We start from the raw sequence: 10,997 nt of genomic DNA, 5'->3' as shown, positions 1-10,997 counted from the left end.
TTTTGCACTTGATCTGCCCACTTTGCTCGCTGCGCTCCACGCCGTCTCGTACCTGCGGAAGCGAACTCCATCTTTGCAGGGTTGCTGTCTGGCATCCTTGCAACATGCCCTGCCCATCGTACCCTTCCGGCTTTAGCTACCTTCTGAATGCTGGGTTCGCCGTAGAGGTTCATTCTTCGTCGCCATACACCGTATTCTTGCACACCGCCAAAGATGGTCTTAAGCACCCGTCGCTCGAATACTCCGAATGCTTGCAAGTCCTCCTCGAGCATTGTCCATGTTTCGTGTTCGTAGGGGGCTGTCCACAAACCACGTAGACTGAAACTTCACTTTTTCAAACCCCTCCCTCCCCCCTCGTAGACTTTCGTAGACTTTTCCGAAACCCCTCCTCCACCCACTTGAAGTCTACGTAGATTTTTACAAATTTTACAAAATACCATATGTGATTAGACAATCAAAATCGAAATCAAATTTAATCCTCTGTCCACTGCTCCTGAAACCAAACCTCAAAGTCAATTAATTCAATTTCTGTTGAATTCGATTCCTCCTAGAGGTGTGCACCACCGTTGCCGACACTTTTGCATCGGCGCGCCACTGCTTAAAATCTGTCACACATCTGACCTACAATTATTCACGCCGGTTCAAATTTGTATAAAACCGAAGAATTTTCAGAATTTCCATGAAAAGTTAGAATTATTTTCCGGTAATTGTAAGTTTAAATGGACATTCCGAAATATTTCCCGTGGAATTTTGGAATGGTTTCCTACGTTCTTGCTTGCAGATTTGAAGCAATTTCTGAGCAATTTCTGAGCAGTTTCCACGCGAAAATTTCGAAGAATTTCCGCAATTAAGAAAAAATTCCCGGAGACCTCTCAGAAAATCTCCAGTGAAGGGTTCTCCCGGAAATTTTGAAAATTTTAAAGAATCACGAGGAAAATTTAAAAAAAATAACAATAAAGTCCAAGTGGAAATTTTGAAATTTTCTCGAAAGTTTTTATAGAATACTCCGTAGAATTTTCCTGCTCAGTACAGAAGAATTTCCTGGGAATATCCATATAGTTTTAAGCCGTAGTTCAGACTATTACTTAAGTGAAATTCATTAGATCAGAGGTTCCCAAACTTTTGGATATGCGACCCACCTAGCAGAATCCCATATTGCTTGCGACCCATCAGGTACCAAATGCATTGATTTTAAGAAATTGGATAAAAATTAGATTGCGCTAGATTGGACAAATCATAATAAATTGCTTTATGTCCCATCATTGTGTTTGTCAAAATTACGTCAAGTTTTTGGATTGGATGGGATTTGAATTGAATTTGGGTTGGATTTGGATTGGATTTGGAATTTATTCAGATTGTATTTCGATTTGATAAGGATTGGATTTGAATTAAATTAGGATTAGGATTTTGAATAGATTTGGATTTGATTTAGATTAGATTCGAAATGGATTAGGATTGGTATTGAATTAGGTTCGGGGTTTAGATTTGGATTATATAGGACTTCGCTTTACTTGCCCAAATATCGTATAACAAAAAAGACCGTTGACCTCGTCAGGTTTGTTGTTCTTTAATCATCCAATCATTACTTAGATCCTAATTCTAAATATGGAATAGATTTGTGGGACAAAATAGTAACAAAATCATTTGTCATAAGACGAGTTTGTACCATCCCATTTAATTCTACCACTTGATTGTACCTTGACAGATACGTATTTCGACCTTACTGTTGAGGTCGAAATACGTATCTGTCAAGGTACAATCAAGTGGTGGAATTATATGGGATGGTACAAACTCGTCTTATGACAAGTGAAGACATTCCACTAAAAATCTCAAAATAATTTTTAACAGTAATAATTAAGATTTGTCTTTCGCGACCCACCACTGAACAGCTGGGTCGCGACCCACAGTTTGGGAATCTCTGCATTAGATTATTTCGATAAAGTCTTGCAAAATTTTTTGGGAAGATCCTGAAAAATCGAACAAGTGAACTGTGCACATAGCTTCTGTATAAATTGTTTTCCAAAAAAATAAAAAATAAAAAGTCTACGTAGACTTTTGGTATACCTCCCCGTCTCCCATCGTAGACTAACGTAGACTTTTTCGAAACCCCTCCCTCCCCCTCAAGAGTCTACGTGGTTTATGGACAGCCCCTAGAGGACAACCGGTCTTATTAGCGTCTTGTACATGACACATTTGGTGCGGTGACGAATCATTTTTGACCGTAGTTTCTTCTGAAGCCCGTAGTAGGCCCGACTTCCACAGATGATGCGCCTTCGTATTTCACGACTAACATTGTTATCAGCAGTTAGCAAGGATCCAAGGTAGACGAATTCCTCGACCACCTCGAAGGTATCCCCGTCTATCGTAACACTGCTTCCCAGGCGGGCCCTGTCGCGCTCGGTTTCGCCACAAGCATGTACTTTGTCTTTGACGTATTCACCACCAGTCTAACCTTTGTTGCTTCACGTTTAGGCGGGTGTACAGTTCTGCCACCTTTGCAAATGTTCGGCCGACAATGTCCATGTCATCCGCGAAACAAATATATTGACTGGATCTGTTGAAAATCGTACCTCGGCTGGTACACCGGCTCTTCGCAAAACACTATCTAGCGCAATGTTGAACAACAGGCACGACCGCACGAAAGTCCATCACCTTGTCTTAGTCCCCGGCGCGATTCGAGCGAACTGGAGCGTTCATCCGAAATCTTCACATAGTTTTGCACACCATCCACCGTTGCTTTGATCAGTCTGAGAAGCTTCCCAGAGAAGCTGTTCTCGTCCATAATTTTTCATAGCTCTACGCGGTCTATACTGTCGTATGCCGCCTTGAAACAAATGAACAGATGCATTGGGACTTGGTACTTACGGCATTTTTGAAGGATTTGCCGTACAGTAAAGATCTGGTCCGTTGTCGAGCGGCCGTCAACGAAGCCGGCTTGATAACTCCCCACAAACTCATTCACTAATGGTGACAGGCGTCGGAAGATGATCTGGGATATCACTTTGAAGGCGGCATTAAGCTCGAAAGTTCTCACACTCCAGCGACAAGCCTTTTTTGTAGATGCGGCATATAACCCCTTCCTTCCACTCCTCCGGTAGCTGTTCAGTTTCCCAGATTCTGACTATTGGTTTGTGCAGGCAAGTGGCTAGCTTTTCCGGGCCCATCTTGATGAGCTCAGCTCCGATACCATCCTTACCAGCTGCTTTATTGGTCTTTAGCTGTTGGATGGCATCCTTAACTTCCCTCAAGGTGGGGGCTGGTTGGCTTCTATCGTCCGCTGAACTGACGTAGTCATCTCCTCCGCTGCCTTGACTTTCACTGCCTGTACTCTCAGCGCCATTCAAATGTTCCTCGTAGTGCTGCTTCCACCTTTCGATCACCACACCCATCCTTATCCTTGCACATTTCGGATCGCCGCACGAAGTCTTTGCGGGGTGCGTTGAGCTTCTGATAGAACTTGCGTGCTTCTTGAGAACGGCACAGCTGTTCCATTTCCTCGCACTCCGTTTCTTCCAGGCGTCGTTTATTCTCTTAAAAAAGGCGGGTCTGCCGTCTATAACGGTCCACGTTCTGCCGGGTACCTTGCTGCAGCGCGACCGCTCGCGCTGCGTCCTTCTCCTCCAGAATCTGTCTGCACTCTTCGTCGAACCAATCGTTCCGTCGACTTCGTGCCATATACCTGCCGTTTTTCTCCGCTGCGTCGTTAATGGCTGCTTCGACTGTATTCCAGCAATCCTCAAGAGGGGGCCTATCGAGCTCACCCTCTTCCGGTAATGCTGCCTTAAGATGCTGTGCGTTTGCAGTGGTGACATCAAATTGCTTCAGTCGCTCTAGGTCGTACCGCGGCGGTCGTCGGAACCGAACAGCTACGGACAGTTTGGGGCGCAGTTTAACCATCACCAGATAGTGGTCAGCGTCGATGTTAGCGCTACGATATGTCCTGACGTCGATAATGTCGGAGAACTGCTGCCCATCAATCAGAACGTGGTCGATTTGTGATTCTGTCTGCAGTGGTGACGAAGTTTTACCCAACGAACACTTTTGTGTATTTTTATTTGATTTTATTTATTGTTTTTGGGGCATTAACGACTACAACGATCGCCTCGGTGATGATGATTGATCGCTGAAGTTCCCAATAGTCGGTCTAAACTCCTCCTCTTGGCCAACCTGAGCGTTCAAATCTCCTATGATGATTTTGACGTCGTGGCTTGGGCAGCTATCGTACTCACGTTCCAGCTGCGCGTAGAATGCGTCCTTATCATCATCAGTGCTTCCGGAGTGTGGGCTATGGACGTTTATTATGCTGAAGTTGGAAAAACCGGCCTTTGATTCCCAACCTGCACATTCTTTCATTGATCGGCCACCACCCGATCACGCGCCTTTGCATATCCCCAACACTATGAAAGCTGTTCCCAGCTCGTGTGTGTTGCCGCAGCTCTGGTAGTCTGGTAGTAGCAAACCAACACCTTCAATACGTAGGGGAAGGCTTCTGCTATCAGTTGATCGTATTGGTTTGCGTGGGATTGCTATCAGATTCGTTAAATCGACGTTTGAATCTTTGTTTACGAAAGCAGATAAGTTGTTTTGAAAATTTGGTATTGATTTAAGGTTTTGATTTTTTGAACATAAGAAGACTAAAATCTTGTAACCGTTAGTTCCAACTTTTAAGCTTGTTGGCTCCTCCACAAGTTCCCTGCCTAAAAGTCACCCCTGCCAGTGAGAACCTATAATTCCTAGACCCACCCTAATAAATGTAACTGACAGCCTCACTGGTGGCTGAATCCTTAGCTGTCAGGAAAAATGCGCAGAGCCACCCGTTTAAGACAGTCGCACTCGTTATAGCCACTCGCACTCACACTCATTGACAGCGGTTCCGGTTAAGGTCGTATGTAACCCCACAAATCAAAATTGGGTTACACTTGGAAGGGTAGCCAGATTTTGAGCCGAAGGATACATTTGTCAAACCTCGGGTTTGTATGGAATTTACTAACTACAGATTATAAAATGAATCACCTCGTGAAGCTTCTTTTCTGTCCTAGACCAGTTAGAAAAAGTGCGCGTTGCTTTAAAACAAAATTATAAAAGTAATTGTTGAAATCTAAAAAGTATTCAAAAGCGTATATAAGGTTTTCTTGTGTTTTTTTAGTAAAAATTGGCTGTTAAAATCAAGTGATAAGACAAACGGAGATAAAATCAATAATTTACGTGCTATTAGTACGGTTAGTAAAAAAAGGCCATTTAAAATCAAAGTAATTGTATTTATAATAATGTGTTTTGCTTAATAGCTAATTGATGAGAAGAAAAAAAAAACAAGTGTAAAATAGTACAGAGAATCAAATAAGAAAAGGTAATTATATTGTTTAATTGCGATTCGGAGGTTATGGTGTACTTGTGATGTGTGAAAGGGAGTGTGGCAAGGTGTAATTGCGGGACTAATCATCCACGTGCAGGTCCATAATTGGGCCTTTCCTTTTTCTTCTTTTGAACGTCTGGAGTTCATTCCGGAGATCCGACTACGGCCAATAGGTTTTGAGAGCATAGGCAGGATTGGGCCACATTTATAGGCAGGATTGGGCAACCGTTATCGAACTCGTCGGCCACGAGTGTTTCATCGACGCCATCTTGGAAACAGGCACATACGACCACAGTCCGCCATTTTGGAATTCGGCAGTTCTCGCTTCTTCGTGGCCAACCCGCCTCGAAGGCACTCCGTCCGGACAACTCACCACATCGTCCAGCCAACCTGTTCCCTCGTCTTTCAAGAATTCGATTCCGAGAACCGGTCGAAAGTGGACGGCCTGTCGGATGTTCCGACCAATCTGTGTCCAGAGCCAATTACTCTTCCAAACCTTAGCCGCTTCGTGTGCGAGCCGACCGTAAACCACCGCCATCGAGCCCAACGGACAACCCGCTGCTAGGGTTAACCTACCGTGGTCATCCGCCACCAGCCCACCCGATACTCCGGCCATCATTACCGTCCGATCTGCGAAACTGACAGCTATAACAACGTCAGTCCCCACCCCCCAGTCGCCTGGCCATCATCCTCCGGACAATCCACCAAGCTAGCCAACGTCGTCATCAAAAAAAAACCGCAAGTACACCATTATGTAGCAACCTCCCTATGAACGATCATGCTCCTGCGTGAGCAAATAAATTTAGAATGTAAGCTTTAAACTCGGTAGTTAGCTTTATTCAAAAACGCAATTCCCATTATATGCTCTTTTGGATCATTTTCCTTTCACGTGTTGAATGATGGTACGCAGTCCTTAATCTGGCTGGTCCGCTGTAATCGAACCTTTTCTACTTTGATTGATTCTCCTGGTTATGAGTACCCGAGTTTGACAATCGACGTCCAGAATCCAGCTTCTGATCAGGTGAGTGCCGAAGGAGTGTTGTAAGGGTCTCTGACAGTGCAACTAGTAATAAGCGACCCCGTGCTCGGCAGTATTTCCCAAACGAATTTTCCCATTGAGCAGCCAGGGGCTTACAAATTGGCGCCCAGCGAAAAATTTAGTAGCATTTGTCAGCATACAAATTTTCCCTAACGGAGGGGGAGAAAACACTTCTTGTTTTAAACAGTCGGTTCTTCAAACCAAATAGCGATTTTGAACAAAATGGATTTGGATCTAGAGTTGCAGTATAAGCGTTTGATGGTACATCATTTAGAGAAACACGAAATAGAATATGAATTAACCGTAAGAGCAGTTCAATTCGATTCTACCGAGTCTCGTTCTGCGATTCAGAGGAGACTCAGGGATCACCTAAAAAAGGATTCTAGTGCAGAAGATACAAGCTTCCTTAGATGCAATATATCGGTAGACGAAGAAATTAAAATTATAGATACTAATGTAGAGAAGATAAGAGCTTATTTAACCAACGAAGTCCGCTTCGAAGGGTTAAAAGACAGCCTTAAAACCAGGTTGGTACATTACTTTGCCCGAATTCGTCGAGCGCAAGAGCACGCTGAGAACGACGAGGATTTAACTGATTTTGACAAACTCATCAGTGCGATCCGGGGATTAATGAATACTTACTTTTCAATATTCTCACCGATACACTCGGTCAGAAATGAGATGTTACAAGAAATTGTTAAATCAGTCTCAAATTTAAAACTGGGAGCAATTCCCAAGACGAACCAATCGAAACCAAATTCCACAGGAACACCACACCACTCTAAGGAGAAGCATCCACAGGAGAATGGGGATTCTGAAAATGAAGAAGAAGAATTGGGTGCAGTAGGTCCTATAAAGTCTTCGAGTCACCGCGTTTTAAAGTCGTACAAGCAACCCTCTAACAAAGACTTAGGAGGTCTTGCCGCGTATTATCCATTCGGTTTCCCGCCATATCCTTTCGGATGGCCGTGTCCGGACGGAAGTTTAAACACGAATCAGTCGGAACAGATCTTACGGAAATTTCCTTTGCAGAAGCAGTCAAAACCTATTCTACAGGTTGAGACATCTGAATCAGTTACAGATTCAGAATCCGAAAAATCTTCTACGTCGTCAGATCATTCCGTGGGTAGAAAGAAAAAAGATCACCGCCGCCGCGATTATCATAAACGCAGGCCAATATCGGACTGGAACATCAAGTATGATGGGAAAGACAGTGGCCAAAATTTAATGAAATTCATTAAAGAAGTCGAGTTTTACGCGAAATCAGAAAACGTTTCAAAAAGGGAACTCTTCCGCTCCGCGATATACCTCTTCAAGGATCAAGCGAAATCTTGGTTCATGTCCGGGGTAGAAAATGAAGATTTCGGTAGCTGGAATGAACTTGTCACGGAACTGAAACGCGAGTTCCTGAGTCCTGATCACGATCACGTGAACGAGATCAAGGCAATATCGCGAAAACAGGGCCCGAAAGAAAAATTTTCGGATTATCTTTCGGAGATGCAAAGAATTTTTAATTCACTCACGAAACCGATGTCTGAGGCCAAGAAATTCGAAATAGTGAATCGAAACCTCCGATCAGACTATAAAGGTCACGCGGTGGCGTCGAATATAAATAACCTCGCCGATCTTAAGCGGTTTGGTAGGCAGCTCGATGCTACCTATTGGTATAGATACACCACGAACAATCCCGAGCAAAACGCGTCGCGAAATAAGTCGCAAGTGAACGAACTCGCCCGTGAGCCAAAAAAGAAGGCAAAGCCACCGGTAGCTGAATCGAAACGAACGTACAAATCTAAAAGTTATTACCGGTCGCCGCGATATGGCTCGGAAGAAGAAGAACAATCGAGAAAACCGTCGCGTGAGACTCCTAGAAACTCGAAGGACACTACTAGAACCGAAGAATCTATTGAATTTCAGTCGTGGGTTGACAATCATGTTCCCCCAAAAGCCGGCACCTGCTTCAATTGCAGGAGAAATGGTCATACACACAAAGAATGTAACCAGCCTAGGTACAAATTTTGTGTTAGGTGCGGCTTACATAGGGTCGACACTAAGGATTGCCCATACTGTGCAAAAAACGCACAATAGACTGTCTGGGAGGGCAGGTCAGTCCAAAATCCATTCAAAACCCTCAACTCCAACGTTACCCACTAAACTCCTTCAATCCGGCTATCGCCGAGTCCAAAACAACGAGTATATCTCCACAGATGTAGCCTACCTCGATGAACTTTTTGTCCATCTAGAGGATGACGACCGTCCCTTTGTTCAAATAACCGTTTTCGACAATCCAATTATCGGATTACTCGATAGCGGAGCACATCGTAGCATTCTGGGTATTGGTTCATTGAAACTTATCAAAGCTTGTAAACTAAAACTATTTCCGTCCAATGTGGACCTGGTAACGGCCAGTGGACAAAAGCTTGAGGTTACGGGTTTCGTCCACCTTCCTGTATCCTTTAACGGCCAAACGAAATTAATCGAGGCATTAGTAGTCCCAGAGCTACGAAGGCGCCTACTGTTAGGGACCGACTTCTGGAAGGCATTTGGGATTGTTCCCAGTGTCCAATCAGCCGCGGTGGAAGAAATACAAACTCTCCAAGAAGACCGTCCTTTGACTGAAGAACAACTACACGAACTAGAATTGGTCAAGAATCAATTTAAAGTGGCAGTTGAAGGTCAGTTAGAATCGACTCCTCTAATATGTCATCGAATTGAGTTGACTGACGAAGCTAAACAGTCGGGTCCTGTCCGTATTAACCCGTTTCCAACGTCTCCGAAACGACAAGAGCAAATCAATAACGAACTCGATAGTATGCTCGAGGCTGGCATTATCGAACGTTCGTATAGCAATTGGGCACTAAGACTCGTTCCGGTAGACAAACCGGATAACACCGTCCGCCTATGCCTAGATGCTCGCAAGTTGAACGAGCGTACGGTCAGGGATTCATATCCATTACCCCATGCGGACCGAATCCTTAGCCGAGTAGGGCCATGCAAATTCATTTCCACAATTGATTTGTCTAAAGCTTTTTTACAAATCTCCCTCCACCCAAAATCAAAAAAGTATACCGCTTTCTCAGTACTCGGTCGGGGATTATTTCAGTTCACCCGCATGCCCTTTGGGCTTGTCAATAGCCCAGCAACGCTGTCACGGTTAATGGACAGGGTATTGGGGGCGGGTGAGCTCGAACCACACGTTTTTGTCTACTTGGACGATATAATCGTCGTCAGTGAGACTTTCGAGCACCACATCAGGTTGTTAACCGAAGTTGCAGCACGACTAAACCGGGCAAATTTGTCCATCAATATTCAAAAATCCAAATTTTGTCTCTCCGAGCTTCCGTACCTCGGGTACATTCTCACAAACCAAGGTCTTAAACCAAATCCGGACCGTGTGGAAGCGATTATCAACATTGAACGGCCGCATAGCATTCGCGCTTTGCGTCGTTTCTTGGGAATGTGTAACTATTACCGGCGCTTCATTGCCAGTTTTAGTGAAGTTGTGCGCCCATTAACCGATTTATTGAAGGACAAGCCTAAGTCCATCAGATGGAACGAGGCCGCCGAACTGGCGTTTACCAGAATCAAGGAGTTATTGATAAGTGCTCCAATACTCGCTAACCCCGATTTTAGCAAACCCTTTTGCATACACTGCGACGCCAGTGATACGGCAATCGCCGGAGTTTTGACCCAAGACTTGGAGGGAACGGAACAGCCAATAGCCTATTATTCCCAAAAATTAACCGGTCCTGAACAGAGATACTTTGCCACAGAAAAAGAGGCATTAGCCGTCCTAAAATCCGTAGAAAAGTTCCGGTGTTATGTCGAGGGATCGAGGTTCACGGTAATAACCGATGCCTCGGCCCTCACCTACATTCTCCGCAGTAGTTGGCGTACGTCATCTAGACTCTGTCGGTGGAGTATAGAACTCCAACGACACGATATGCTTATTAAGCATCGGCGAGGAGTAGACAACGTCGTGCCTGATACGCTCTCGCGGTCCGTAGAAGTTTTATCACTGAATCAACAGAGCACAGATTGGTACACAAAGCTACTACAAAAGGTCAATGATGATCCTGAAAAATATAAAGATTTCCGCTTGGAAAACGGGACTTTAGAAAAGTTCGTATCCACCCAAGGTGACTCACTGGACTACCACTTTGAGTGGAAGATGTGTGTCCCTAAGGAAATGAGAGAAAATGTTCTTGTAGAAGAGCATGACGATGCTCTACATCTTGGAACGGATAAAACGATTGCCAGGATTAAGAAGAAGTACTACTGGCCAAACCTTTCCAATGACGTTCGTACCCATATTCGCAAGTGCACAGTGTGTCTCGAAAGTAAACCTTCTAATCAATCGCAACATCCTGCAGTTGGTTCCCCCAGACTCGCGACGAAGCCATTTCAAATGATCGCCATAGACTTTATACAATCGTTACCCCGAAGCAAAACCGGAAACTCACACCTATTCGTGGTGATGGACGTATTCTCCAAGTTTTGTCTTCTCACGCCAGTGCGCAAAATCACGGCACCCCTAGTATGCGAAATCCTGGAAACTAGTTGGTTCCGGAGGTATTCCGCACCAGAATTCCTTATGTCGGATAA

The 10,997-nt window shown here is 44.5% G+C and overlaps 1 protein-coding gene and 1 long non-coding RNA gene across 2 annotated transcripts in view; both read left to right on the top strand.

Moving 5' to 3' along the window:
- The window catches only part of LOC134219929 (uncharacterized), a 536,387-nt gene that overhangs the window by 148,330 nt on the left and 377,060 nt on the right, over positions 1–10,997 (top strand). The gene's annotated exons all lie outside the window — the stretch shown is intronic.
- Positions 5,004–5,349, top strand: LOC134224625 (uncharacterized). The gene is made up of 3 exons (XR_009983004.1): positions 5,004–5,084; positions 5,147–5,219; positions 5,286–5,349. It is a non-coding gene; the product is annotated as an uncharacterized LOC134224625 (long non-coding RNA).

This window comes from Armigeres subalbatus, chromosome 3 (genome assembly GCF_024139115.2).
Source record: "Armigeres subalbatus isolate Guangzhou_Male chromosome 3, GZ_Asu_2, whole genome shotgun sequence".
Lineage (NCBI taxonomy): Eukaryota > Metazoa > Arthropoda > Insecta > Diptera > Culicidae > Armigeres > Armigeres subalbatus.
This window is presented reverse-complemented; position numbering and strand designations above follow the sequence as displayed.